Raw genomic sequence first — 27400 nt, 5'->3', positions numbered from 1 at the left:
GTATTTCAGAAAAAGAGAGATTCTCAGAGATTCTGGTATATTTATATATATATATATATATATATATATATATTTATATATATATATATATATATATATATATATCTTGCAGGTCCTATTTATGTCTCAGTTGAAGTTAAGCTCTCTTGGTTGTATGTTTGGGATGTGCAGGAGGTTGCATAGGATAAGACTGGATCATTGGAGGCTCTGTAGACAAGGCAGAGATCACCTCTAAAGAGTCTGTAGGGGAAAAAAAAGAGCAGTTTAAGAAAATATGAGCATCTCAAGAAATGCATGTTCTTGATTATCTTAATAAGAAAATGCTGAGATCTCTCAAGCCATGTCCTATGTTTAGACAGGTACATACCAAAGGGGGCATTATACTCTATTATGGACCTGATAAGGGAGGTGTAGAGAGGGATAATAACTTTCTTAGATCTGGAAGAAGTACTCCTTTTGATTAGTCTGACTATTAAAAGGATTTCCTAACAACAATAGATACATGGTGAATAAAAGGATAGTTCATTTTCAGTGAAAGTGCTCAAGTCTCTAATGAGTAAGTCAACTTTCAAAGTGGTGTCAGCGATGTGGTAGGTTCAGAGGATCTAGTTATTGATGCAGGACAGAGAGATAGAAATGTAACTGCTTACTCATGTTAGAGTTGCTGAAATATGAAGAACTTTAAAGGTGTAGCTGCTCAAAAGGTCATTCCTGAACAGTGAACTTGGATAAGTTTGGGGTTAAAGCTATTACATTGATTCAGATATCATCAAGTTATCTCCATAGGGTCAACTGGTGGGCTCAAGCCAATATAAGAATTCTGTATAAATGCCCACATTTTACACTGGTTTAAGGGACTAACTGAAGCACTAACTGCTTTTACTACACAAACTGTTTGCTGTTAAATATGCTGTAATGTTTACAATGGATTTTGGCTAGTGAGTCATGTAATGCTCCTTAACTGGTTTTGACTGTTTTGTGTACTTGCCTACAGTATCCTTTCCCTAGTTATTTGTAGAAGCTGCAAATGCATATATTCCATTTATTAAAGCAGTGTTTTAAGTTGCCAGAGATGGAAATTATTGTTCCCTTTTAGCAACTGGCAAGCTTCTTTAGCCTCTATTGATCAGTGCTACTCTGTATTGCGTAATATTACAGTCTTGCATAAGTGTGTGCTCTGTGTTATCTTCATATGTGTTCTAACCAATTATTGTACACTGCACTGTTATTTTGAGAAATGATGACTGCATAACTATGTGTTTTACTGTTACTATTATATGATTTCTGCCTGTTATCTAATCTACTACAAGCCCTGAGGTCAGCAGTCTGTACATTACGATCTGTTGAACTTCTGTCACTCTCAGTCATTGCATACTCACTCCACAGACACCACAGATCCCCTTACAGCCTCTCTAGGTTCCTTTATACCTCTCCTAACAATACACATCCACACTCAGTCAGCTCCCTCCTCTTACTTTACTGCTCACTGAGGTGTTGTGCATTTTGCAGTAACTAGCCATACTCCTAACATCACTTATTATCCCTTTTTTATAGCACACTTGGTCTGCCTGTATCACTATTTGAAACAATCATCCCTCCCCTCACACAACTTAATTGCATCTGTCCTTAATCACTCTATTCCCACCACACTATACCAACACCCCTCTGTCCCTACATCTTCTTTATCACACCATCCAGCTAACCTAACATTTAAAAAAGAACACACACCATGCACTTTCTCCTGCCCACAGTGTAGTCCCTGCTGCTATCTGCATACTAACATCCTACACTCACCTACAGATGCAACATGTCCATAGCCCCACACTAAATTATACTAATACCATCAACTCCTCACTCTCCTACCTTGCCATCTCCTCCCAACTCTACAATTACACACCTATTGCATACTTCCACTTCAAACATGAAGATGTCAGCAGTACTACTAACCACTTGAGCAAACACCTTCACATACTCTCCAAACTGTCACATAAACATGCATGTATATTATCACAGATTGTCCATAGTGGTGAAATACATCCCAATTCTGGGACACATACTGCACAACATACCATCATGCCTACCATTCCACCCTTTCCTCACATTAAAACTTTAGACCTTCTCATTCCTAACAAGAACCTTAGAAGCCTAGTTAACAAAATCACAGACTTTCATGCAGTCATTGCACAATACTCACCAGACATTCTTATAGCAACAGAAACTTGGATAAAACCCCATATAAGAGACCCAGACATACTCCCACAAGGTTATTGTGTACACAGGTTAGACAGAATCAGGAAGAAGGGAGGCGGGTTGCAATCTTCAACAAAGATAACCTAAGTATAGACTATCTACCCATCAAATACCCTTATGATAACAACTTTGAAGTCCTAGTAACACGGCTCAGAACCAACCCAAAGAAAATATTACCATAATAGCCACATACATACCTCCCAACAATACTCCCACTGCCACTGAGGAACTCATAGCCTAGACAGCCTCAACCTACACCCACAAAACCATTATCACAGGCAACTTCAACTTAGACTGGAACACTTGCACTGGTGATAACCCCTCCAACTTCATAAATCTACATGGTTTCTCCCAAACAATCCAGTTTCCAACTCAAATAGATAAACATAGCAAAAGGGAACCTATCTTAGACTGGTCACTTATTAACAGTACCGCCCACAACTATCTCCCTGGATGCCTTCCAAATAATTTAAGTGACCATAGACCTACCTACTTTTTCCATCATCTGCTCAACTCACCAAGAACCATAGTTAACAAAGTCGTACGAAATACCAAAAACCTCTCCAATGAAGCATTCTTAGACATGCTCAATAAATGCAACTGGACACCACTCCATCTTCTGCAACTTGACCAGGCCATAACATACTTCAATGACACATCTTAGCTATTCTAAATAGCTAGAACCAACTCATACATGTCATTTTAAAAATAAGAGATTGCCCTGGATATCAAAATAAACAATTAGACTCCAAAAACTAAGGGACAAATCCTGGTTTCAATACCAGAAAACAGATGACAATAAAACGTTGTTAGTATACCAGCAGCTCCGCAGTCAAACAAAAAAAAAACAACTCAAACTAGACAAAAAATATATTATACATCTATGCAAAACAAATATAAAAACAGTTCCAAAAAGTTCTGGCAGGCAGTTAACTCACTCCTCCACCCAGGTAAAGCCACAACCCTAGAACCAACAACAATAACCAAAACGTGAGCATTGCCTCACAAATCAACACCTACTTTATAAACACCATCCTCTCCTCAGTTACAGGGAGCAATTCACCGCACTGTCTCTTCCACCTAATGTGGAAACTAACAACAACTCTTTTGACCTCAAACCTGTCCCAACTAACACCATAAGAGCAATGCTGAAAAAAATGAAACCTTCTTCCTTAGCAGCTGACCAGCTACCCAATGAGTACCTCAAACTTTCAGCCAATGCCATAGCTCTGCTATCTCCATTCTGGAAAATAGGTCTACAGCAGAACAATATCTCCAAAAATTGTGGAAAATGTCATATATTACCCCTCTACATAAAGGAGGAACATTAACAGAATTAAACAATTACAGACCCATTGCCATCCTTTCCCCCGTGTCAAAATTCTGGAAAATGTATACACTACAATACAATATCTGCTGTTTCACAACCTTATCTCTCCCTCCCAACATGGTTTCAGACCAAAACACAGCACCACCACAGCCCTAATTAATTTCTCTAACACTATCAACCAACTCAGAAATTCAAACCAGCAAGTAGTATCAATCTTCCTAGACATGTCAAAAGCGTTCAACACTGTCTCCCATCATAAACTCCTTAATACTCTTGCCTCACTAAACCTATCAAAGACTTCCCTCTCCTGGTTCCTAAGCTATCTTTCTGACAGACAACAAGCAGTATGATGGAAATCCAAACTCTCACCACTTCTGCCTGTCTCAGAGTCCCCCAAGGATCCATACTAGGGCCCCTTCTTTTCGCCATCTTCTCTAATGATCTAGCCTCATCCACAACACATGCTAAAGTAGTTCAGTATGCAGATGGTTCACCTTTAATCTGCTCAGCAGATACCTTATCAGACCTCCAAATAGTAGCCCAACAAGCTTTTAATGATATAGAAACATATCTAAGTAAATCACAACTAATCCTCAACCCCGAAAAGACACAGTCAATGCTATTTACAAGTAGCAAACAATCACCGACCACCCCTCCTTTCACCATTCTCTCAGCAAATAACACAGTAATCCAACCAGTTGAGCATACAAAACTCCTTGGCATGACAATCAACAACAAACTCAGATTTGACCAACGCATAGCCATCACAATTAAGAAAGTTCACATCAAACTTGGCTCACTGTACAGAAACAATCCATTCCTCACTGACAATACCAAACTAGCCATATCCAGAACCTTCCTCCTCTCTATGCCCCTATATGCTTTCCCCCTCTTTACCAACTTAAAAAGATCAGACTTAACCAAATTGGAAACTCACTACAACAAAATAGCCTGCTTTGCAGACAGCCTTCCCCACCAAATCCAACATTGCATTGCTCTAAATAAATTAAAGTGGCTCAAGCTACCTAACCTTCACCATCTCTACCAACTTAAATTCACACACAATATAATCTTCCATCCTGACAATAGCCCATCCCTCAAGGAACTTGTTGTTCCCTACTCATGCCTACGAAGTCTAAGATCTGCAGACAGAAACTTTCTCACAGTAAACAAAGATAACAACACTCATGGTGAAGCCCTATTTTCAGATCATATAGCCAAATTATGGAATTCTCTATCCCACACTCTCCAAAACACACCTGAATCTACCATTTTTAAACAACTACTATTTGAACATCTATCCAAGAACTGGCATTGCTCCTGTGCCAAACCTGACTGACAAGATATCGATAACTCTCTCAACACACTATCTACTCCTTACCTCATTTTCTCCCTCTCCTGAGTGTTGTTACTACTCAAAAAAAAAAAAAAATATATAAATATATATATATATATATATATATATATATATATATAAAGGAAATCTCATTTGTTCATAACTATTATTTAATATGTACAGAGTACTAATTTTATTTTTCTCACAGTGATCTTTACTGAAATGCTTGCATTTTTATTTTTGAACCTGTATCTACTAGAAAACTGTATTGAATTCTTCTTTGTATAGACTATGATGTGTATTCTGTATCTTACTATATGTATACTATTGTACTATCTAATTATTGTAATTTGCTTATATTTCCGTGGAGCTTTTCTCTCTGGGCCTCCGCTGAAAATGGGCTTCTGGCCCAGTCGAACTTTCCTGGTAAACAAGTGTAAATAAATAAATAAATAAATAAAGAAAGAAAGAAAGAAAGAAAGAATAAATTATGGACACCAAGCTCTTAATTCAAGGCTGGTATCAAGAGAATTGGTACTGGGAAAGATAGCCAGCTGTAGGAAAGATCATATCAGCACAGACGCTCATCAACAGCAAAACTGGTTTTGATGGATGTGAGGTTGGTGCCAAGAACTATTAGTACTAGAAAACATGCTGGTGTCAGAGTTGGACATTAAAGAAGTCAAGATTATGGTTGAGCCTTAATAAACTTCAAGATGGAATCAACCTTGCCAGAAGGTCAATGTTAGACCTGGAAACAGGTTAACACCAACATGGAGAATCGCCTCAATACAAATTAAGATTTTACCGTTCCTGATAAATGACATCAAATATGGTGCCAGGGTGAACAGAGGGGTGAAGTGGGTAGGAAATTGAAGTGCATGAGCCGCATCAGTAAATGGCTACAATGAACACCAAAGCTAAAACAAGAGTGCTTACAGAACCTGACTGAGGACAGTCTTAGCTGTCACAAAAACATTTATGCCCATGAAAGACAACCTCATAAATGCAATCAACCGCATCAGCATGAAATAAGAATGTGTGCCTATAAGGAACAACCACATAAATACATTCCCCAAGTTAGAGATAAACCATATTTCATACTAGAGCCAAACTGAGAACTGTCTCAACTGTAAAAAATGCATACTCATGAAAGACAACCTCAAAAATATGCATTTAATTTTACAAGCACTAAAAATAACTATAGCCCAAAAATAAGCAATGGCAACTGACAAAAAAAGACACGTTTAAACAAAAGAATCACTATGAAGAAATGTCACGTCCCAAGTTCCAGAAATCATGCTTGAAAGGAACCCTGAGGAAACTAATAAGATCTTACAGCATGAATCTAGCAGTCAGAAAACAGCAAATGCTGAGGGAAAGGGAAGGAGATAAGCTCTTGTTGAGCTCTTCTTGGCCCGCACCAATTCATTAACACTGATGTTAAGAATTGGATATTATACATTGAGAAATGAGGGGAAAAACATTGTAATCTCAGTAAGAAATATGCTTATCCTCTGGAACAGGCTTCCTATTCACGTATAGCAGAGGCCTTCCCTGACCATCTTTAAGTGCAATATGGACTAATGGTTGGAAAATCGCAAATTCACTCCTGGGGTGATGCCCATGTCCCTTATGAACAAAGGCAGTCTGTAAAAATTGTCAAAACCCTGCTTGCTGACTTTTGTTATCTTTCCCCTGGGGATACAAAACAGGGTAAAATCTGGATAAAACAGGCTAGGCTTGTAAGGCCTCTTGAGGCTTTAACCTAGTAATCTCCCATGAATCTATGAACTTATTCCCAAACCAGGTATTTCATATCCTGCACAACTGGTTGATTGTTGTAAAGCACAAATATTATTTTTTAATAGGTATTATAAATTACTTGTGAGCATTTACTTAGATATCCATTTTTGATGGGTTATTGGACTAGTCCAAGGACTTCTTTCAGCAATGGCCCAGGCCAAAAACAGACAAAATGTACATAACAGGTTGTAAGTAAAGCATATATTAAGTACACAATAAAATGTGATACAATATGACTGACTTTTTTTTTCCCTCCTGCCCCCAGTACCTCTAAATTTATAGTACTATAGCCACTCCCCCACTTTCTAGATCCTATCTGCTTTCATCTGGGATAATTGCACCCACCCCTATTCTACTACCTACATTTAATAGCTCCTATTAGCTTTTATCTGGCATTCTCCCATCTCCCCTTCCAGTACCTTTACCTCACCACTCTATCTTCTGGTGTTGCATCACCAGGTAAAACAGTTCCTTCACTCACTAGCTGAATCACATATAATGATATACTCCTCTTTACTACCCCTCTTGTTCACACCATACCTCCTTACCTTGTATGAAAACCAGTTTCTTACGGGATTTCAGGTCCCAAAAGGCCATACTATCACCCCAGCTGTAAATCCTTCCACCTTCAACCATACTTACAGTACCAGATCCTATCCAACATCTTGTTCAATCTATCAACATCTCAACCCCAGGCACATTAGCTCTAGATCCAAGCACTACCACAAACTAATAAACAAATTCCTGAAGTTCATCACCAAGTATAGACTCAACCTAATACTTGGTGGTGATATTCATCCCAACCCTGGCCCACTCACTTCAGATACACATACCCCCTCTACTTGTAATCTAAGCTACACACCTACAATTAATAGGCCAACTAACTCTCTCCTAGTCTGTCATCTCAATATTAGAAGCATTAATAACAAGGTACATGAATTGCATGCACTTCTGGATGTCCACTCCCCTGAGATTCTCTGTTTATCTGAAACCTGGTTAAAACCTAACACTAAAGACAATGAAGTGTTACCACCTGGGTACAACATACACAGGCTGGATTGTGCTTCGAGGAAGGGGGGTGGGGTAGCTGTACTCTATAAATCTGAGTTGAATGTCACCCTAGATGTAATACAACCTCCTCAGATTAATAACTCTGAGATTCTTGCCACCAAATTGCAACTTAATAAAAATAAATGCATTAATATCATCTGTATGTACATTCCCCCAGGTAACAATATATCTACATTTGAAGATATCCTGCACTGGTTATCATGTCACTACCCCCAAGAAACCCTACTACTTGGAGACTTTAACATAGACTGGGGCACCTGTTCCTTAGAATCCCCAACCACCCATATTAACCTGCATGCATTTACACAAATCATATCCACCCCTACCAGGATAAGTAAACCCAACCAAAAAGAAAGTATACTTGACTGGGTACTCATAAACAGTCACCCCCAACTGTACACCTCTGGTACCCTCCTTAATGGCCTAAGCGATCACCTTCTCACATATGTAAGTAAGCACAAAACCATCAATTCCCAACAACCCTTACTCAGAAAGGTTAGAAACAATAAAAACTTTGACCCTGCCAAATTCCAACAAGAACTAAACTCATGTAATTGGTCTATTCTAAAACACCTCCCCTTAGAGGAAGCAGTAGCATACTTTAACAACAAATTCCTTGAGATCCTTGATTTGCATGCACCTGTTCGTTCAAAGAGAACCAAGGCAAAAACTGCACCATGGCTTTCTATAGAGTCTAAACTCAAAATTACCCTTAGAAACAAAGCATGGGCTTTATGGCGTTCTTCTAAAGACCCTCAAGATCACATTAAATGCAGGCAATCCAGGAACGAAACCAAAAAATCAATTTTACAAGACAAAAAAACAATACTACTGTAATTTACAGACAGTAAATCAAAATAACCCTCAGAAGTTTTGGGCAGGTTTAAATAATCTACTACATCCTGGACAAACTTCAACCCCAATCCCTGCTGCTACTATTGATAAAACCCCTGAAGATGTTTCTGATAGTTTTAACCAATTCTTTACTGAGACAATTCAAGCCCTAGCTAGCCAACTACCTCCTAGCTCCCCTGGTCCTGAAAGTAGCACCCCTAGAAACCTACTTGTGTTCAGCTTCCAACCAGTCACCACTTCACTTATCCATACCTTGATCAAAAAATTAAAACCCACTACACTTTCTGCTGATCAACTCCCTGCCGAGTACCTACAAAAATCAGCTGATGCTATTGCTTACCCCGTCTCAATACTAATCAATCGAACCATAGTAGAAGCTAAAATTCCCACCATCTGGAAAATATCCTATGTAATCCCACTTCACAAAGGAGGCAGCTCTACTGAATTCTCCAATTATAGGCCAATAGCTATACTCTCTCCACTTGCAAAAATTATGGAAAATGTATTCATAGACAACTCATGCACCACCTAATCCAAAATTGCCTTATGGCAGACACTCAGCATGGCTTCCGTCCTCATCACAGCACTACTTCAGCCCTCCTAGCCTTTACTAACACCATAAACCATAATCGCAACAATAATTATATATCCTCAGCCCTCTTTTGGATCTTTCCAAGGCATTCGATATGGTTGATCACCAACTTTAATACACACCCTGCAAACATTCTGTCTAGATACTGGAGCCCTCCAATGGTTTCAATCTTACCTGAATGGTCGACAGCAGGCTGTCCTCTGGCAGAACAAACTCTCTAACCTTCTACCTAACACCCTCGGAGTACCACAAGGCTCTATACTAGGGCTCTTGCTGTTCTCCATCTTCATTAATGACCTTTATACTGTCATCCCAAAAGTCAGCTGTATCCAATATGCTGATGACTCTACTCTGATTTGCTCAGCCACATCTCCAGTAGAGTTATGGTCAGCTACCCAGACCACCTTTAATACAATAGAAAACTGGCTTTCTGAACATCGTCTGATCCTAAATCCCAAAAACTAAAATGCTGTTATTTTCACCAACACGTAGGTCTACCGCTTTCACCTTTACCATAAAATCAAATGATGGCACAATAATCTCCCTGACCCATCTACAAAACTATTAGGTGTCATCATAGACAATAATCTCAAATTTGACCTACATGTTAACCAAACTATCAAAACCATCAATAAAAACTAGGGTCACTTTACAGAATAAAAGCCTTCCTAACCCCTCCAGCTAAAATTGCCATAGCTCGCTCTCACCTTCTTTCAACCCTTCTGTATGCATCCCTCTACTCTTGAATTTGAACAAGACTGTCCTTAACAAACTCTCAATTTGCTACAACCACATTGCCAGGTTTGCCACTGGGCTGCCTTTTAGGACACATCATTGCATCAATCTAAATCAGCTTGGTTGGCTTGAACTACCTAGCCTAATCCAGTATAACCAACTGATTATGGCCTATAAAATCCTCTATAATCCGGACAATACTCCTGCACTTAAAAATATTATCACCCCTATAACAATCCTAGACCGCTTGATCCTCTAACAAACTACTAATTCAGACTAGCAAAATTAATAACACAGCTGGTGATTCCTCTTTGCAAACTCTGTAAGTAGATCCTGGAACTCTCTTCCAGCTGATATTACCTTACTTTCCACCTTAGGTCAATTTAAAACTAGACTCAAACAACATTTGTCACTTAACTGGCTATGTCAATGTATCAAGCCTGGCTAACTCGAATGTGTAAAAATCTGTTAACCAGTTTACTGTGTAATTTAATTTAATCCTGACTTGTGCTCAGGACTAACTGTAACCTGTGGAACTTGTTTAACTTGCTTACTTATGTAATCTCTGTAAATAGTCTGTTTGTAATATGTAATGCTGGTATTATGTAATACTGTATCTGCTTACCCTTGGAGCTTTTCTCCCCGGGCCTCCGCTGAAAATGGACATGCATCCAGTCGGACTATCCCGGTCAACAAATGTAAAATAAATAAATAAATAAAATAAATAAAATGACTGCAGGCTCAGGCTCAATGCCCTTTCATCCTGTCAGGTCTTGTAGCATATGATCCAGACAAACTTAGCTATAACATTCTTAAAACTTGCCAAACATTTACCATTGTCTGAAAGTATGTTATTCCAATGTGGTACTACTCATTAAAAGAAACAGTTTACCATTCTATTATTCTTTCTTAAATGAGCTTAATAATGTTATATGTTCAACATTGTCTCTTCTTTCAAACCCAGCCATTTCCATAGAAAAGGATCATCTGTGACTTTATATATCTGAATCAAAATACCAAACTTGTGCCTGGATGTCATTAAAAATAATCCTAGTTTGGAGAGCCTTTGATCATATGGCAACAACGTCGTCAGTTATCATTTCTGCAAACTCCTCCATATTCCTTCTAATCTTGTGATCTGTTTCATAGTTTATGGCAACCATACACAATTGTCATACTCGTCTGAGTCTAATCAAACTGATATAAATAGTATTCATTTCTTCAGCATTCCTAGATTTAATAAACCTTCTAAAACATCCAGTAATCTTCCTCCACTCTTTCACAGCATGATCTGTGTGATTTCTTAAGGTAGCAGTTCTGTAGAAGGGAGGTGCCAAACACCATATACTTTGTCTTGTCTGGATTGACCTTCTTGCAGTTCTTCTCTCCCCAAGTATACAGATTACCTAGACAGGCATACATGAGTTTAGCTATTTACAAGTGTAGCAAAGAGGCATGTAGAATTTAATGTGGACGTTAATGTGTATTACACAGAAGCCACACATTTTGCATTAAGCCAGACATTCCAATTGTATTTAAATAAAGATGAGACGGGGGTTTCATCCTGCATCCTTATACCATGCACATTGCACATGTCCCATTAGGAGGTCATTTGTGTTTGTGGTTTTTGCTGGTTGTCTTTAACTCAGATGAAAAGGGATTCATAAGAAAGAGAAGTTCACAAGGCTGATCCAAGTTGACAGAAAGCCTCCAAACTTGTTTTAGTAAAGAATTATGGCTGCAGTAGCATGCAAGGACCAGATGGGCTGCCTTCCAGACTCCTCAGAAACCTGACCAGTGTGGTTGCAGACCCCATGGTAGAGATCTTCATCAAATAATTCTCCCAGCACACTTTAAGGAGAAACTAAAACTCCATCTGCTCAACACCAGAGTCTGCCCTTGCACAGCCCCAACCTAACCTCATCTCTCCCTCCAAGGGCTACCCCCTCCTCACTTCCTCCATCACCTCAATAATGTGATCCCTCAACTAAGGGTTACAAACTGAACTGAACTCTCTCATCTGATCAATTAATCTGCATGTAAATATGTACAAAATCTGTAATCTGTAAACATATAGTTTACATAATGTAGTTTGCATGTTTCCACCTGTATCTGTAGTGTTCTTGTATTATTATTTGTTCTTCTTTTTTTTTTCATATCTCATCATATGTCAATTGAAATTGTTACCTTTTTATGTCTGTATATATCTATATTGGAGCTTTTCTCCTCGGGTCTCCACTGAAAACGGGCCAAAAACCCAGTTGGACCAACCCAGTTAAGAAATGTCAATAAATAAATAAATAACTTGGTATTTACAGAAGTGTCTGCAGTCCCACAGGCTGATGATTATACTGTGCACGTGTGTATACTAAAACTTTACATCTTGAGCTCTTCTTGGTCCACACCAATGCATTATTCTACAAGCTATATAACTGACTTACAGTCAGAAACAGCTTAGAAAGTAAATGTACACAAGGCTAAGGAACCAGTAAACTTGTACAAGGTTAAAAGTTATTATTCTGCTAAACGGGGATGAACTTTGACAGAAGCATTTGTATCTAATCTTATTGCTTCTTTTGTTGCTGCTGTTGGAACTGCCAGTATGTGATATTTGTCAACCTCCCTTCCCCACTAGGCCATGATGACACCTGCTGTGTTACTGAATGATGACAGACCAATGCATAACATGCTTTATCATTTTGGGCTGATAAAATTTGCTGAATGTACATGTGGCTTTAGCAATATGAAAAGTCTCTGTTAGAACATTTGGAGATTATGCAAAATATGTCATAGGCCTCAAAGCAATTAACAAAAACTACATAGCAGATCTCACTGCAATTTATAAACTGGGTAAAGCTTTCACCATGTCCAGCCTGAAGTCAAATTGCATGTTGAGTACCTTGGCTGCCCACATGTGGAGCACTGATGCTAACAGAATGCGTAATGCTACTAGGGCAAAAGTAACACCAGCACAATTTCCTCAAAGGATATGAATAAGTTCACAATCCACAAACTCAACTTGCTACAGTTCAAAACCACATACCTCCTAAATCTGGAATGAATCGTGACACCCATAATACTTTTCACCATGTTTATAAACTGCAGTGTCATACAAGGATCTAAGGCCCCACTGCCATGACTGTTATGGTAGTTTGATTTGCCAGATGTGGGTGGTGCATCTTGTCTTACATCATTCTTTTGGGGTACCGTAAAAGTAAACCCTTATATCTAGCAAATCACCTGTTGTGAGGCCAAACATTGCACATTTCTAAGTTGCAACCGAGGTGTGGCTGTGAATGATTGGCTGTAGCACATACAGCATGCAAGGACAACACTGCTCATTTAGTATCTGAGACTGTCAAGGTGTGGCGAGTAAGGTGTGGGTCTGCCAGGGAAAAACAAGGTAGATGTGAATGTAATATTATCAATTAAATATATGGAATGTTTTGCAAAGTAATTAGTTAATTAGTTGTTTAGTGGCCAGGGTATGACACTGCACACTTGGCAAAAATTAAGTTTATCAAATGCTGTCAGTCTCAAATGGTTTCATTTCCCTTTTACCTCAGCTGCACTGACCACAGAGTTGATTACATCACTGAAGGGGTGCAGAGACTGTAGCACCTTGTACTGTGCAGGGTTTTGCTCCACATGAAGAAATTACTTGCAATTTTACATAATTGTCACTGTATATATTTGACATTTTACATTTAATCAACTGGCTGCCATGAAAATTGATAGTGTGTGTGTGTGTGTGTGTGTGTGTGTGTGTGTGTGTGTGTGTGTGTGTGTGTGTGTGTGTGTGTGTTGAAACTAAAACAAAGACTTTAGCACATAGACACCATGCTGTTGAAATCATCTGAGATCTTTTTTTTTTTTTTAAGAATTTGCTTATCTGTTTATCTATTTATTTATTTATTTTGTTAATCAGGGAGGACTCTCTGCAGAAAGCCTATTTAAAGGGTAAGACCAGACTGAACTGTTTCACAGATAAGAAAACAAAGTTCATAAAATATGCATCATACAAATCTCTAGCAAATCGTATTGGGTTATAACTAAAGGTATCTATAAGCAGTAGTGAAACTTCTATTAGACAGATTTATTAGCTGTCCAGGAAAGTCAAATGGGCAAAAAAAATTCTTTTCAGTGGAGGCTCGGAGCAAAAAGCCCTACACAAAAATTATACAATATCATTCATTGATACAAAGTATAAAAGTCACATAGGATAACAATTGCAGTGCAGAGACATAGGATTAAACATCAAATTTCAATAAAGTACATGAACATAATTCAAATTCTGTGATATCGGTTGATGAACCTATACTGAATAAACAGAAGTTACAGTACAATACAGTAGTAGATATTTGTGAATAATAAAATGTATGCACTTTGATTTGATGTCAAAGATCAAGTAGTGGTGGAAAGAGATAAAGTACTGCAGATAGATATGGTTAAATGACAGAGAGGTATAGAAGCTGATTAGAATGTAGATAAACTTTACAGAAGAAAAATGTTACAAGAGACGTGTTTTGAAACATAGTGAAGATCTGATAATTGACAGCTCACTGATTCTTATTTAGCTGATTGGCTTTTTGTCAAATGAAGTCATCCTGAGTAACGTCAGTATAAAACCAGATATGCTAGGAACTGAACATATCTACCTAACAGCCCATGCTCTTTGATTACATACATTTGCATTCATTGTTACTGGCTTTATAATATTTTACACAGGATTCATCACTTGGTCTAGGAAAGCTAATTAAACCAGCACTGAAACAACTGTGCACACTTGGTTTCATATTATCAAAAAGTAGAGTTCACTTACAACTCATAGAATTGAACTGGAATGCCAGGCTGGCAATTTTGTTGTTTTACACACATAAACTTTGCTTACTGTGATATAGTACTTTAAATTATTTTGCTAAAACTGTACTTTAATATTAACCTTTTTTAAAAATTAGTTAAGTTCAAAAGTTTAGAAACAGTAAAAGAAACTTAGATACAGGTTATGGCTTCCTAAAGAACCATTTGCATTATGTAAAAATCAGAAGAGCAAGTCCTTTAAATTTGTTCATGCATATTAATTTTTCATTTATCTATAGAAGTTAATCGGTCTGATCCTACTGAGTTGAATTACATTTACTGAATTAGATTGTTTTTGATATAATACATTTTTAAAATTGGAAAATCTGAAATCTGTAAAACTATAATGCTAACAATCAGATAATATGGGATATTGAATGACTTAAGATTGAATCAGAATGTAAGAATAGTGAAGCCAAAGGTGGAGGGGAGGTAATTATGAATACCATTATATATGAAGGTAAAATGAACCATATACTCAGAGATGAAACAAAATACTCAGTGGTCTCTAAAAATGAAATAAATTTAGAGTATAAAATAACTGACATGTTATTAGAGGCTATGTTTCATGAAGGAAGTATAGATGGAAAAATGTATTCTTATTTAAGAGTGGATAAACCAAAAATACCTGTAATATATGGTATCCCTAAGGTTCATAAAGATGTTACGAACCCCCCGCTTAGACCAATAGTGTCCGCAGATGGTTCAAAAACATTACCATTAGCTAAATATATAGATATAAAAGCTAAACACATTTGGATTAATAAGAAGGCAATTTTAAAGGATTCATGGCATTTATTAAGGGAAATCAAACCAGAATTTTTTTCTAGAGACTTGTTATTTGTCACTATTGATATAGTTGATTTATTTTCTTCTATCCCATATACAACTGGTATGAGAATGTTTGAGGATGAAGTTTTTCAAGACAAGTTATTGACTCACAAAGAGAAGGTAGTGTGCACAGGTTTTATGGACATGGTCCTGAAAAATAACTATTTAATATTTAATGGAGAATTTTTCCAACAAATAAAAGGAGTGGCCATGGGTGCAGCCTGTGCACCTACCTTTGCTAATTTAGTACTGGCCAATTGGGAAGAAACATAGATTCTCAATTCGAGCTTTAATACCTGTTGGAATTTATATCGAAGGTTTTTGGACGACATTGTCATTTTTTGGACAGGAGGGGTTGAGAAATTAAATGAGTTCTTGATTTATATTCAAGGGACAACTGACTTTCTTAAATTTACTCATAACAAGTCGGAAATAAGTTTGCAATATCTGGATATTGAGGTGTATAAAGGGATCAATTCCTTTGAAACTAAGGTATATAGAAAAACAACTTATTGCAATTCATTTTTGCACTATGACAGTGCACATCCAACCCATTGTAAAAAGAACATAGTTAAAGGACAATTTGTTAGGGGATCACGGATGACGAGTAACTATGAGGATTTTAAGAAGGAGTGTGGATTGTTAGAAAACATGTTTTTAGATAGAGGTTATCCAAAGGAATTTATTAGTAATATAAGGTTTGAGGTGGAAATGGGAAGAATAAATAGATTTAAACCCATTTTGGGAGAAAAAGAAAACAATAAGGGACAAATGGATATGGAAGAAGAGAATAGTAAGGAAGACTACCAACATGCCCTTATTCTGGAATACAATGTTTTAAATTATGTTACTTAATCCATATTCCAGAGGGAATGGGCTAGATTTAGAGCTCTTACAGACCTGGATGGAATAGTAGCAAGCACACCTAAGATAGTGTTTAAAAATTCCATTAATATTAAAGATATGTTGGAATATAAGAAGAAGGAATCTAAAATGATTGGTAACAATATTAATGGAAGAAAAACTGGTACTTTCAAATGTGGAAAATGCAACCAATGTGAGTTTATTGCTAGCAAAGAAAAAATCTATGTGGAGAGTAGAGAAAGATGGATTAGTAGTAAAGGTATTTATAATTGTGAAACTAAGGGCTTAGTGTATCTTGCCACCTGTGTAATATGTTACTCCTTTTATGTAGGTAAAACAGAAAGGACCCTAAAAAGGAGAATTTATGAACATAATTATGACATAAAAAGAGAGAAAGAAACAAATGTTCTATATAAACATTCTAAGACATGCAAAGAGAGTAAATTCATTTTTTTTGTGATAGAGCATATTAAAACTAATAGTAGAGGGGGTCCTTGGGAGGACACTATAAGTTATAGGGGACTATGGTGGCAAGTAACACTAGAAGCTAATAAAACACCAGGTTTAAATGAACACGTATCCATACTTCCACTTTTAAAATTAAAGGCATCTAAGTTATGAGAATTAGTGTAATAGACCTTTTCTACACTAGGTGGTGCTATTTCATGAAATGGCAGTGCTTTGTTAGTTTTTTATCTAAATTTATAAATAACATTTTAGAATAATTTTAGTTAGGTCTTTTTAATCATTAATTTATTATTTGTTATTAAATTTTTACAAGTTGGGTTGTGTAATTTAAGTAATTTAACAGGTCAGTAAAAGTCTTTATATAAATGATTTTTTTGAAAAAGTGATTTTAGATAGACATGACATAATATTTATGAATATTTATGAGCCCAAATGTGACGTTGATTTTTAGATTTGAATTAATTGGTTAGTATTCTATTGGTTAGGATTTTTAATTAAGTATATATAAGTGGATTTTGTAGGTCTGTTCAATATCTCATGAAGTCCAGTGTGGAGGACGAAAACGCAATTGTTTTTTGTAAAAGCGTTAATGACAGTGTGTTGTTTTTAACAATAAACAGTGAATTCGTAGTTGCGTGTTCCTGGCTTTGGATACTGCTCTCCGGGCTTTGCCTTCCATTTTTTCTTGGTAACAATCAGATAATACCACAGATCGTGTGAAGCATAATATATGTATGAGAAAATGTAATTATAAACAAGAGAGACAGGTTGTGCTCGAATAAATAATATAGCTTGACAAGTAATATCACATTTGCAATACAAATTCATTATTCCCTGTTCCTGTAATATAAATTCAGTTGAGTTTATGGGCTATTGACTATGCTTGGAAAGTTCTATATGCTGGCCACATCAGTAGCTAAAGAACAGAAGCAAAGATTTTTATACCACTTACAAAGAGTCATAACCTGTTGTCAAGCTAAGCTGTAATTCATGAGTTAGAAAATATCAGGGTCAGATGTATAGCTCTGCTTCAGAGTTTGCAAGTAGTGGATACAGAAATGCCATTACAGTTTCAAGGGATTTGACAAGGGCTGCAACAGGTGAAGACTTATGTAAATGCGATAACATTGGGTAGGTACCAGTAATGCACCAAAGAAAGAAATAATTAAAATCTATGGTTATAGGCAAGGCAAAGTCTTTCAAGATTCCAACAGTGGTTCTAAAGTTCTTAATATGCTTATAGCAACGGAGACATTGAGAAACTCAGACATATACAGGTCTGAGTCTAACAATGGACACCATTAAGTAGATTTTGCCCACAAATCCGAGGTAAAAAATTTGTAATCACCAGTCCAGTCAATTGACTTTGTTTTAAAGGTTGCCAGGAACAAACTCTGCGTAATGTGTAAGGGTAACTTATTCCAAAAGCAGACTATATGTTGGATTTGGTGCCTGTCATGCCATCTGTTATTGTTAATGTGGTACTATAGGTTTTAAGCATCTAGAGCAAGTGTTTGCTTTACCACCAGTTCTGTTTAGGTGAAGGAGTTCAAAAGGTGCTGGACTGTTTTCAGCACATAATGCTAAGCAGAGGTCACACATCTGGAGGAGTTTTGAATAAGTACAGAAATTCCCCCTCAGTAACTGGTAGCTCTCCATGCATGATAGGCATTGTACCCTGGAGCAGAGGGAGTGCTATCATCACACACTGGAACCAGGTTTCTAAGTACAAATACTCCCCCTCTGTTACTTATAACTCTGAATGCATGACAGGTATTGTATCCAGGAACAGGAGGAGTTCTATCACCACAATGGAGACAGGTTTTGTAATTTTATAAATGATGATGTCTTTTGAAGGTAAAAAGACATTCAAGCTCAGAAATGTTGGTGTTTAGGTTTCTGGCATTCAGCAGCCCTATCTTGTTATTATCTGAATGGAATTTCCTATGTTGGAATGACCAACAGGTGAGCTATGTCCAAAATAAGCTGTGTGGAAATTGCAAAATATTTAGTCAGTATGCAAAAAAACAAGGGGTGTAAGGTGCTGGTCATCCCTAGCAAATGCAGGGAGGTCTGATAATCATTTCATCCTGTACACTGGATCTCCCTAGAAAGATACTAGTGAAATAGTCAGTTGCAGAAGCCAATGTTTTATCTTTAAATTTACGTATTGTTCATGGTGAAGTAATAATGCTGCTCAATGCCAGGGCCTTGCCTTCCTTGACTACATAAGCAACTGAGTCCAGCAATGTCTCTTGCATCACACCCAAGGTGGATTGCCTAAGATTATTCACCCCCAAATAACAGTTAGCAGCCTTTGTACAAGGTCATAATTGTATCTGAGATGGTGCAGGAACATAAGTGTCCTAGGGACATCCCCAATGATGAAGTCTTTAGATGAGATGAAAACGCTAATCAAAATAAAGCTTTTAAAATGGATTTGAAAACTCTGATAACTTTTATTATGGAGTAGGAGAAAATAATCAAAACACAGCTTATTAATGCCAGGAAAACTCCAAAGGCAGGCCTCCTATGAGAGAATGGAGTAGGACAACAGGCGACGAATCCATACCTAAAATTGATCAAACATACAGGCCTAATGCATGAGATCTCCAAATAGGCTGCTGGCCCAGCACTGTAAAAGCCCCCCCCCCTTTCCCTAATTTGTATTAATCCTAGAGCCAGAAAGGAAGCTAACTGTCACCCTATCCTTAGCCAACCCTTGGAATTTTGGGTCTGTGCATTTTACAATAAAGTCACCAATGATTAAGACATTATGCTGAAATTAGCTTTAAGGCAGGAATAGGTGAAGTAGCGTGAGGGGACTGTGAATGTACCTATGCAGAATGAGGGTTTCAGTGATAGACACAACATTATTTTGCTGTCTTTGTTTATAAACATATGTGGCAGGTGGAGTGTCATGGAGGCAAAAACTCTATATTATTTGTCATGACCTTTATATTTAAATGAATGACAAATGGAAATGAAAGGCATTAAAGAGGATTTCTGTGCTATCGATGAATGAAAGGAAATCAGTCTGAAAGTCTACTGGAGGTAGAGCATGTAGGTAAAACAAGACAGAGTATGAAAAACGGAAAAGAAGAGATGAGTACATCAGGAACTTGTTCAAGCTTTCATTAGAAAAACAGAATAAGTATAACTGGTGCAACGATATCTAGGGCTCTATTAAGACAGGAAGGGAAAATGCTGACTTTGGGGGATTTTTTTTTTTGGATATATATGTTGTCTTATGTGTGTAAGGAAGATTGTAAACAAATGATGCTTATTAATCTTACAAGTACTTGAGTAAGACAGTTACAATGGTATCAGCAACCTTTATCAAGCAAGCCATTTTTTCCTCAAAAGTAATTAATGTTTGTGGAAATGAATGATTTGGTAAGGAGGCATTGCAATGTTATACTGCAGAGGATGCAAAGTAACTGGTTACTGAATTATACAGGAGACCATGACGCGGTAATACCTAGGTATAAAGGCAAAACTATGCAGAATGATATTGTTCAAGCCTTGTACAATAACTTAAAAGGATGAGGTGTAGCCAGAGCACAGATTTGTTGAAGCAAAGGATGTACACGTTTGACGAGATCAATTTAAACAGAAATGATTAACATATAATTTGTAAAGAATATATAAAAAAAGGATGCACTTAAAGCATGACTCGAACTAGACAGATAGGGGCCGAAATGCATGTTTCCCATGGTTAAGTGCCAAGAATTTGAATAACAAATTAGATGAGCGGAAATTTGAAACACACTAAAAAGAAACTGACATTTGCATAATTTCTGAATCCCAGTGGAAAAGTGGTATATTTTTCAGAAAAGAAAATAAATGGATGGAGAATATGCTATTTCTGAAAAATTCTGAAAAAGACAGAATGAAGAGTGTTATTACATTTCCAAAGGAAGGAGGAGTGAAAGCCCAACAAATATGACATACAGTTGGGAAGATCTTCAGTAATAGACTGCTAATATTTAGACTTCCCATGCCACCGCAAACAATAATTGTGAATTTTATGAAATCTTGTAAAAGTGGGACATGAATTGTTAATGCATGGATAGCAATATGTGTAGGCAATGTACTAGATATAGACTTGGACAGCGCTGAGAAACAGAAGGGTAATGACATGTATGTAAGACCATGTAAGTGCTGTCATTTAACAGAAATAAATCACTTTCTTATTACATTTTGTTGTGACAGTCCAAGTCAAATGGGTATTGGGTTTAAAGATATATATTTTAATAAAGTAACAGTGAAAAAAACAAAATGGAGCTTCACTAACCCAGACAGCAAGGATTCATATAATATTAGAAGACAAAGGTTGACTAAAAATACAATGAAAATATAATGAAAGTAAATAAAGGCTAAAATTTCACATAAAAGAAAGGTACTTGCTAAAAAGTATCTTTGTATTCTGCTGTAGCAATTTCACACACACAAAGAAACATGTTGCTGGTATTCTGCAGACTTTTTTAACCTAAACCAGTTAAATTTAAACATTTCATCTCAGTTAACAGAGCATGCCTAGTCTAGCTACATCTAAGTGATAGTTTGTTGTCCCCAGTTACATAAGAAACAGCTCCACCTTGAACTTGTTTACTTATCACAAATGAAAAACAGAGTCAGCTATTCTAAACTCACCTTAAAGAAATGAAATACAGGTTTGAGTTGAAATTCTAAGGACCGTAATTATGATCCCTGGAATATTGAGACTGTAAGTGCAAATATGCCGAATTTATTCTAAGTCCAAGTCTGCACTGTCTTGGAGTATTCATAGTACTCTGAGGCTCAGTGGTCTTAAAGTTTATATATATATATATATATATATATATATATATATATATATATATATATATATATATCATTGTCGAAAGTTATGATAGAGACCGAGAAAAAGAATGAACGAAATAAATGTCGATAATTTGATTTCGAATTGTCGACATTTTTCAAACATACCACCACATCCAGTGGCATACAGCAGACGTTTTGCAGGGGGCAAGCCCCCCTGCACCCCCCCACACCCCCTGCAACTTATATATACAAACTCTGAGATCGCACAATGCGGGAAAGGGTAGAATTCCCAATCCCCACTATAGTACGATCTCCATCCAACATGCAGAACTCACAACAGTGAACACACACTATCATTCACTGCTGTGCATTCTGCATGTTTTTTTTAGCAAATATAAACCTGTGCAGACTTACTTTTGAATATCCATTGTCGCACACTGCAGCTGCGACATTGTGATGGTAAACCTATACACACACACACACACACACATATATATATATATATATATATATATATATATATATATATATATATATATATTTGTGTGTGTGTGTGTGTGTGTAGGTTCATATGAATTTACTAGGCTAACGACCACAAGGGCCTTTTTAAGCCTAACCATGCATCCCAAATTGATTATATGTTCTGATACCTTTAATAAGTGTAAGCATGGGCCTGGGAGATGAACCATTTACAGGTTACCTCTGTCCATTAGAGACATAGGTGCCAAATCAGGGATGAATTTCTGGTTTCCCATCCAGTTGTCCAAGTTGCACTTGAATTGGGTTAGGGAGGAACTCTGCTTCACATGGATGGGGAGCCTGTTCCTTAGATGTGGTAGTCCCTGAGATATATACCCATCTCTCCAGCAGGTCCTATTTATATCACAGGCAAGGTTTAAGTCTTTAGAACAGGTAATTCTGGTGCTGTTTGTTTTGTGGATATGCAGGAGATCCATCAGAGTGGGGTCTGACAATGCCCTGTATGCCAGGCATACATCTCCCCTCAAAAGCCTGTAGGAGATAGAATAGAGGGCTAGGGCCTTGAGGTGGTCTGCATAGGACATATTAATTATGCCCTATATTCTTTTAGTGAGGAACTCTGTCATTTTTAATTTCTCCAAGTCTTTTGGGTTTCTAATACTATGATGGGAATGGACCCCATTCCTAAGTCAAAGTACGATTAAAGTTCATGAAATTAGTATTGTTTCACTCTTTGATGTCAGCCAAAAGTGCTGACACCTCTGTGGACTTTCCAATTGTTGGATATGCCTGGTTAGGTACATACCAAAAGGGGCATTGTACTCAATGATATGTCTGATGAATGCTGAATACATTGGAGCAATGACTTCCTTGGACTTAGATGCCATACCTTTGTTTATAAGTTGCACAACATAGAATGATTTCCTCACCACTGTAGACACGTGATGATCAAAGGCTAGATTACTATCTATATGTGTCCCTAAGTCCCTGCCTACTGGGAGTCAGGGTCAACTGTAAGGGGTGTATTGTCAATATGATAGTTACCAGGGACGGATGACTTCCCAAAGGATACTATTATGCATTTCTTGGCATTTAGTTTTAGTCCATGGCTCTGACACCAGTTGTTTGTCTGTGTCAGTGTGAGATTCAGTGACAGTTCCTAATTTGCAATCATCTGCATATTTAGTCAGCCAGAGACCACTGACATTGGCCTTGCCTTCTGAGAAGTAAATGCCAAAAAGGAGAGGTCCAAGGACTAATCCCTGAGGGACTTCACTTGTGACTGGCCTATTTGTAGAGCTGGCCTCCCCTATTCCAACTTCCTGGGTCTTGTGTGTGTGAGCCAGTTGGCTATCCACTGGGTGACATACAGGTCTGTACCTAACCTCTTGTGTTTGTCAGAAAAACCCAAGTGGGACATTGTGTCAAATACCTTGGCCTGGTCAAGGTAGGCAGTGTGAATGACTTTGCCCTCAGCCATTTCTTTGGTGACCTTCTTGAAGAAGTCCACCAGGTTGAGTAGGCATGATCTGCCCTTGATGAAAACAAATTGGGTTGCGTCCAGTATCTGGATGTTTACTATATCTCTGTTGATCATCTCCATGATAATTCTTTCCATGACTTTACATATAAGACAATTGGGACTTATGGGTCTGTAGTTTCCAGGGTCTGTAGATGGCCCACCTTTATGCAGAGGGATGATTGTTGCCTTTTGCCATTCATGAGGCACAAAGCCTGTTTGGAGGTTACAGTTAAATAGTAATCCCAGAGGCCCTGATAGTTCCATTGATGCAGTGTTCTTGGTCTTAGATAGAGCATCACGGACCTGTTCCCTAGTGATAGTAGGGGGAGGTATATTTGATGATATTTTCTGAAGGAAGGTTGAGAGAGAGAGAAAGGGGTAAAGCTGGAGCTGAATTTATCAGCCAGGAGGTTTGCTAAATATTCTGGCTCAGTATAGATGCCTCCTTTTACAATGAGCTCTGCACACAGTTGTGTATTGCCTTTGAGGTTGCGGACATAGCTAAAGAATGCTTTGTGGTTGTCCTTGGCCTGGGAGGCCAAACTTACCTCATATTTGGCTTTGGTAGACTTTATTTGTCCTCTGGGTTGTTTGTTTAGTTTGATGAAAGTGCTTTTATTCTGCTGGGTGCTGCACCTCCTAATTTCTGCCATGATTTTCTTCCTCCTGTTATACAACCAATTGATTTTGTGATTCCACCGGGGTGGCTTGTTTTTTGAGTTGTTCTATACTTCTTCCTGGTGAGTACAGCTACCTCTATGCAGCTATTAATTTGCTTATACAGGGTTTCTGTGAACAGTTCTGCATAGGCAGAAGAGTTCTCAGGGTTTATGGGGCTTGAAATGTTGCCAGGTCCTCACTTAATAGCAGAAGGTTAGCCTTAGAATATTTCCTGAGTATTCCAGGTTTAGCTGGGGGTCCGGGTTTTATTTTTACTTCAAAGGAGACCATTTTGTGGTCTGACCTTACCAGAGAAGGCATTACAGTAGGGGGTGTGTAGCAGTCTCCCATATTAGTGAGGCTCAGATCCAGTATTGTTGCACCCCTGATTAGTGTATTGACTATCTGGTCCAGGGAGGTTGTGTTTACAAATTCCAGGAATCTCTGTGCATGCACGTTTGGTGTCATATAGGATTCCCAGTTAATAGTGGGGAAATTAATGTCACCCATGAATATGGTATTGGGTTGGACGGTTAGTGTTTCTAATAGGTTTAAGTACATGGTATGGGTTTCCTGGGTCATAGAGGGGGACCTATAGCTTGCAAGGAAGTGGTACTGGATTTTACCTATGGTGATTTGAACATGAATCAGTGCAAGTGCATTGCCTTGTTTGACCAGCCTTGAAGTATATTTATTTTTGATGTAAATAGAGACACCTCCACCTTTAGTCCCTGCATGTGCAGTAGCTGGCCTAAATGTGTGGAAGACATTATAAAAAAAAAAAAAAAACCAGTGCTCAGGAATGAAGGCACCAGGCCACAGTCACAAAGAAAATAGTTTTTAGTAAACTTGATTGAGCGCTTTCGTCATAACAAGCCTGACTTCATCAGAATCTAATTCCAATATACAAAAGCAGGCTTATAACCCCCCCCCCCAGTTAATCACATGACATGTATATTCTAGAGGGTGATAAGGTTCGGGTTAATTGAATCAATATTTTTGCCTCCTTTCACTGTAATTGTAACACCAGTGGGGGGAGATCTACTTGGCTAAGTGCCAACAGTGTAAATGTTTTTATGTGGAGAAGACCCAGCGAGAATTTAAAAAATAATATATGAGCATATGGCAAGCATTAGGAGGATGGACACAAATAACTCTTTGTTTAAACATATAGAAAAACACCCTGAGCACAGGTTTTTTTTATTTTTGGGCTTGACACTGTGGTAAGGAATCCCAGAGGTGGACCTTGGGAGGATTTAATTGAGGAAAAGATGGTATGGCAGCTCATACTTTGGGCTAATGTGTTCTCTGGGCTAAATGATTGTATTTCAATAGCCAGTACTTTGAGACTTCTGTCCTATAAAGTGTAAGATATAACATGTTTTAAAGTTTTAAAAGGTTATGTTATTTTCCTTTAAAAATAAAAGGTGTTTAATTGGGTTTTTGTCGTGTGATTAATTGAGGGGTTTAGGCGCTCAATCAAGTTTATTAAAAACAATTTTCTTTGTGACTGCAGCCTGGTACCTTCATTCCTGAGCACTGGTTTTGATTTTTTTGTCACAGTTCTGAAGCACCAAAGGCACTTGCCCATGATGTATAATGAAATAGCAGACATACAAATATATTGCTATTTTCATATAATTTTATGTTATACGTCTTTAATCAGCCTTTAATAAGTGGATGCATTTATATTTTGCTGACAATAATTTTCTAATTTTAAATATAGCTTAACTAATTCATGCCTGACGGCTCTCAGTTAATGAGGTGTCACATTCCTAAGGGCTAGCAGGCTGAGTAACAAATGCCTGGATTTGTGAGTCAGATTAGCAGTTAAATGTAAGCAAAATTTTTTTTTGCCTTACTTGTTTAACTGAAATAATTTTCTTACATTTAAACTGAATAATCACAGCATTAAATCCAATAGTGTAATTAATCTACATTGCATGTCTGGTCTTTCTCTCAAGCACTGTAGGCTTAAACGAGACAAGGTAGCCCACACAACCAGACCTGCCAACATAAAACCAAAAACAATGCAATCTGCAATGAAGGTGTGAATGAGTTGGGCTGCATGGCTAACTGTTTTAATAGCTACATTCAAATACAGCTCTACCAAGAACACTTTTGATAAAGCTCCATTGCAGCTAGATGCAATGTACATCATCATCATCAACCCTCTTTTTCCCATTTTCTACATGGGGTCAAGGTGTCGTATTAAGTTTTGCCATCTGTCTCAATTCTCACCCACACTCCTGCCTTCTTCAACACTCATGCCTGACTGCCACAGATCTTCTCTCACACTCCATTCACTTCTTTGCTAGCCACCCTAATTTCTTTTTGCCTTTTTCCTGTCTATTCTAAATCCTCTTCACTAAACTGTCTTCTGCTTTTCTGCTCATGTACCTGAACCACTGTTCTTTTTTACCTTTTCTGCAACTGGAGCTACGTTGGCTTTTTGTTATGTCCTCATTTCTTCATCTGTCCCACATTGCACATGCTGCCACCCATCATAGGCACTTCATTTCCATCACATCTAGCTTCCTCATCTGCTGTGCCATTACTACCCAGGTTTCTGTACCATACAGTAGTACTGGTCGCACCACTGTTTTGTAAACCTTACTTTTCAGCTTTGACATTCTTCGGTCATGCACTACACCTGACACTCTATGTCAGTTGGCTGCAGCCCCTCTGATTCTGGCTTTGACCTCTTCATCCAGACTTCCCTTCTCCTCAACTATTCCTGCTAAATACTTGAAACTGTTAACCTGTTCCACTATCTTCCATTCCAACTCAATTTTCAGCTTCTTCTGATTTACCCCATTTGCTGCCATTACCACTGTCTTATCAGTACCCACTTTCATCCCATGTGCCTTAAGTTTTACATTCTATTCCCCTATCCTTTGCTGAAGTTCTTGCTTAGAAACTGCCTGTAATGCC

The 27400-nt window shown here is 37.7% G+C and overlaps 1 protein-coding gene across 1 annotated transcript in view; it reads right to left on the bottom strand.

Annotated features, from left to right (window-relative positions):
• LOC122799593 (uromodulin-like) overlaps positions 1 to 27400 on the bottom strand; it is a 561298-nt gene that overhangs the window by 348237 nt on the left and 185661 nt on the right. The window lies entirely within an intron of this gene.

This window comes from Protopterus annectens, chromosome 1.part0 (assembly GCF_019279795.1).
Source record: "Protopterus annectens isolate FY-2018-M chromosome 1.part0, PAN1.0, whole genome shotgun sequence".
Classification (NCBI taxonomy): domain Eukaryota; kingdom Metazoa; phylum Chordata; order Ceratodontiformes; family Protopteridae; genus Protopterus; species Protopterus annectens.
The sequence above is the reverse complement of the archived record's forward strand: the minus strand, read 5'-3'. Positions and strand labels throughout refer to the sequence as shown.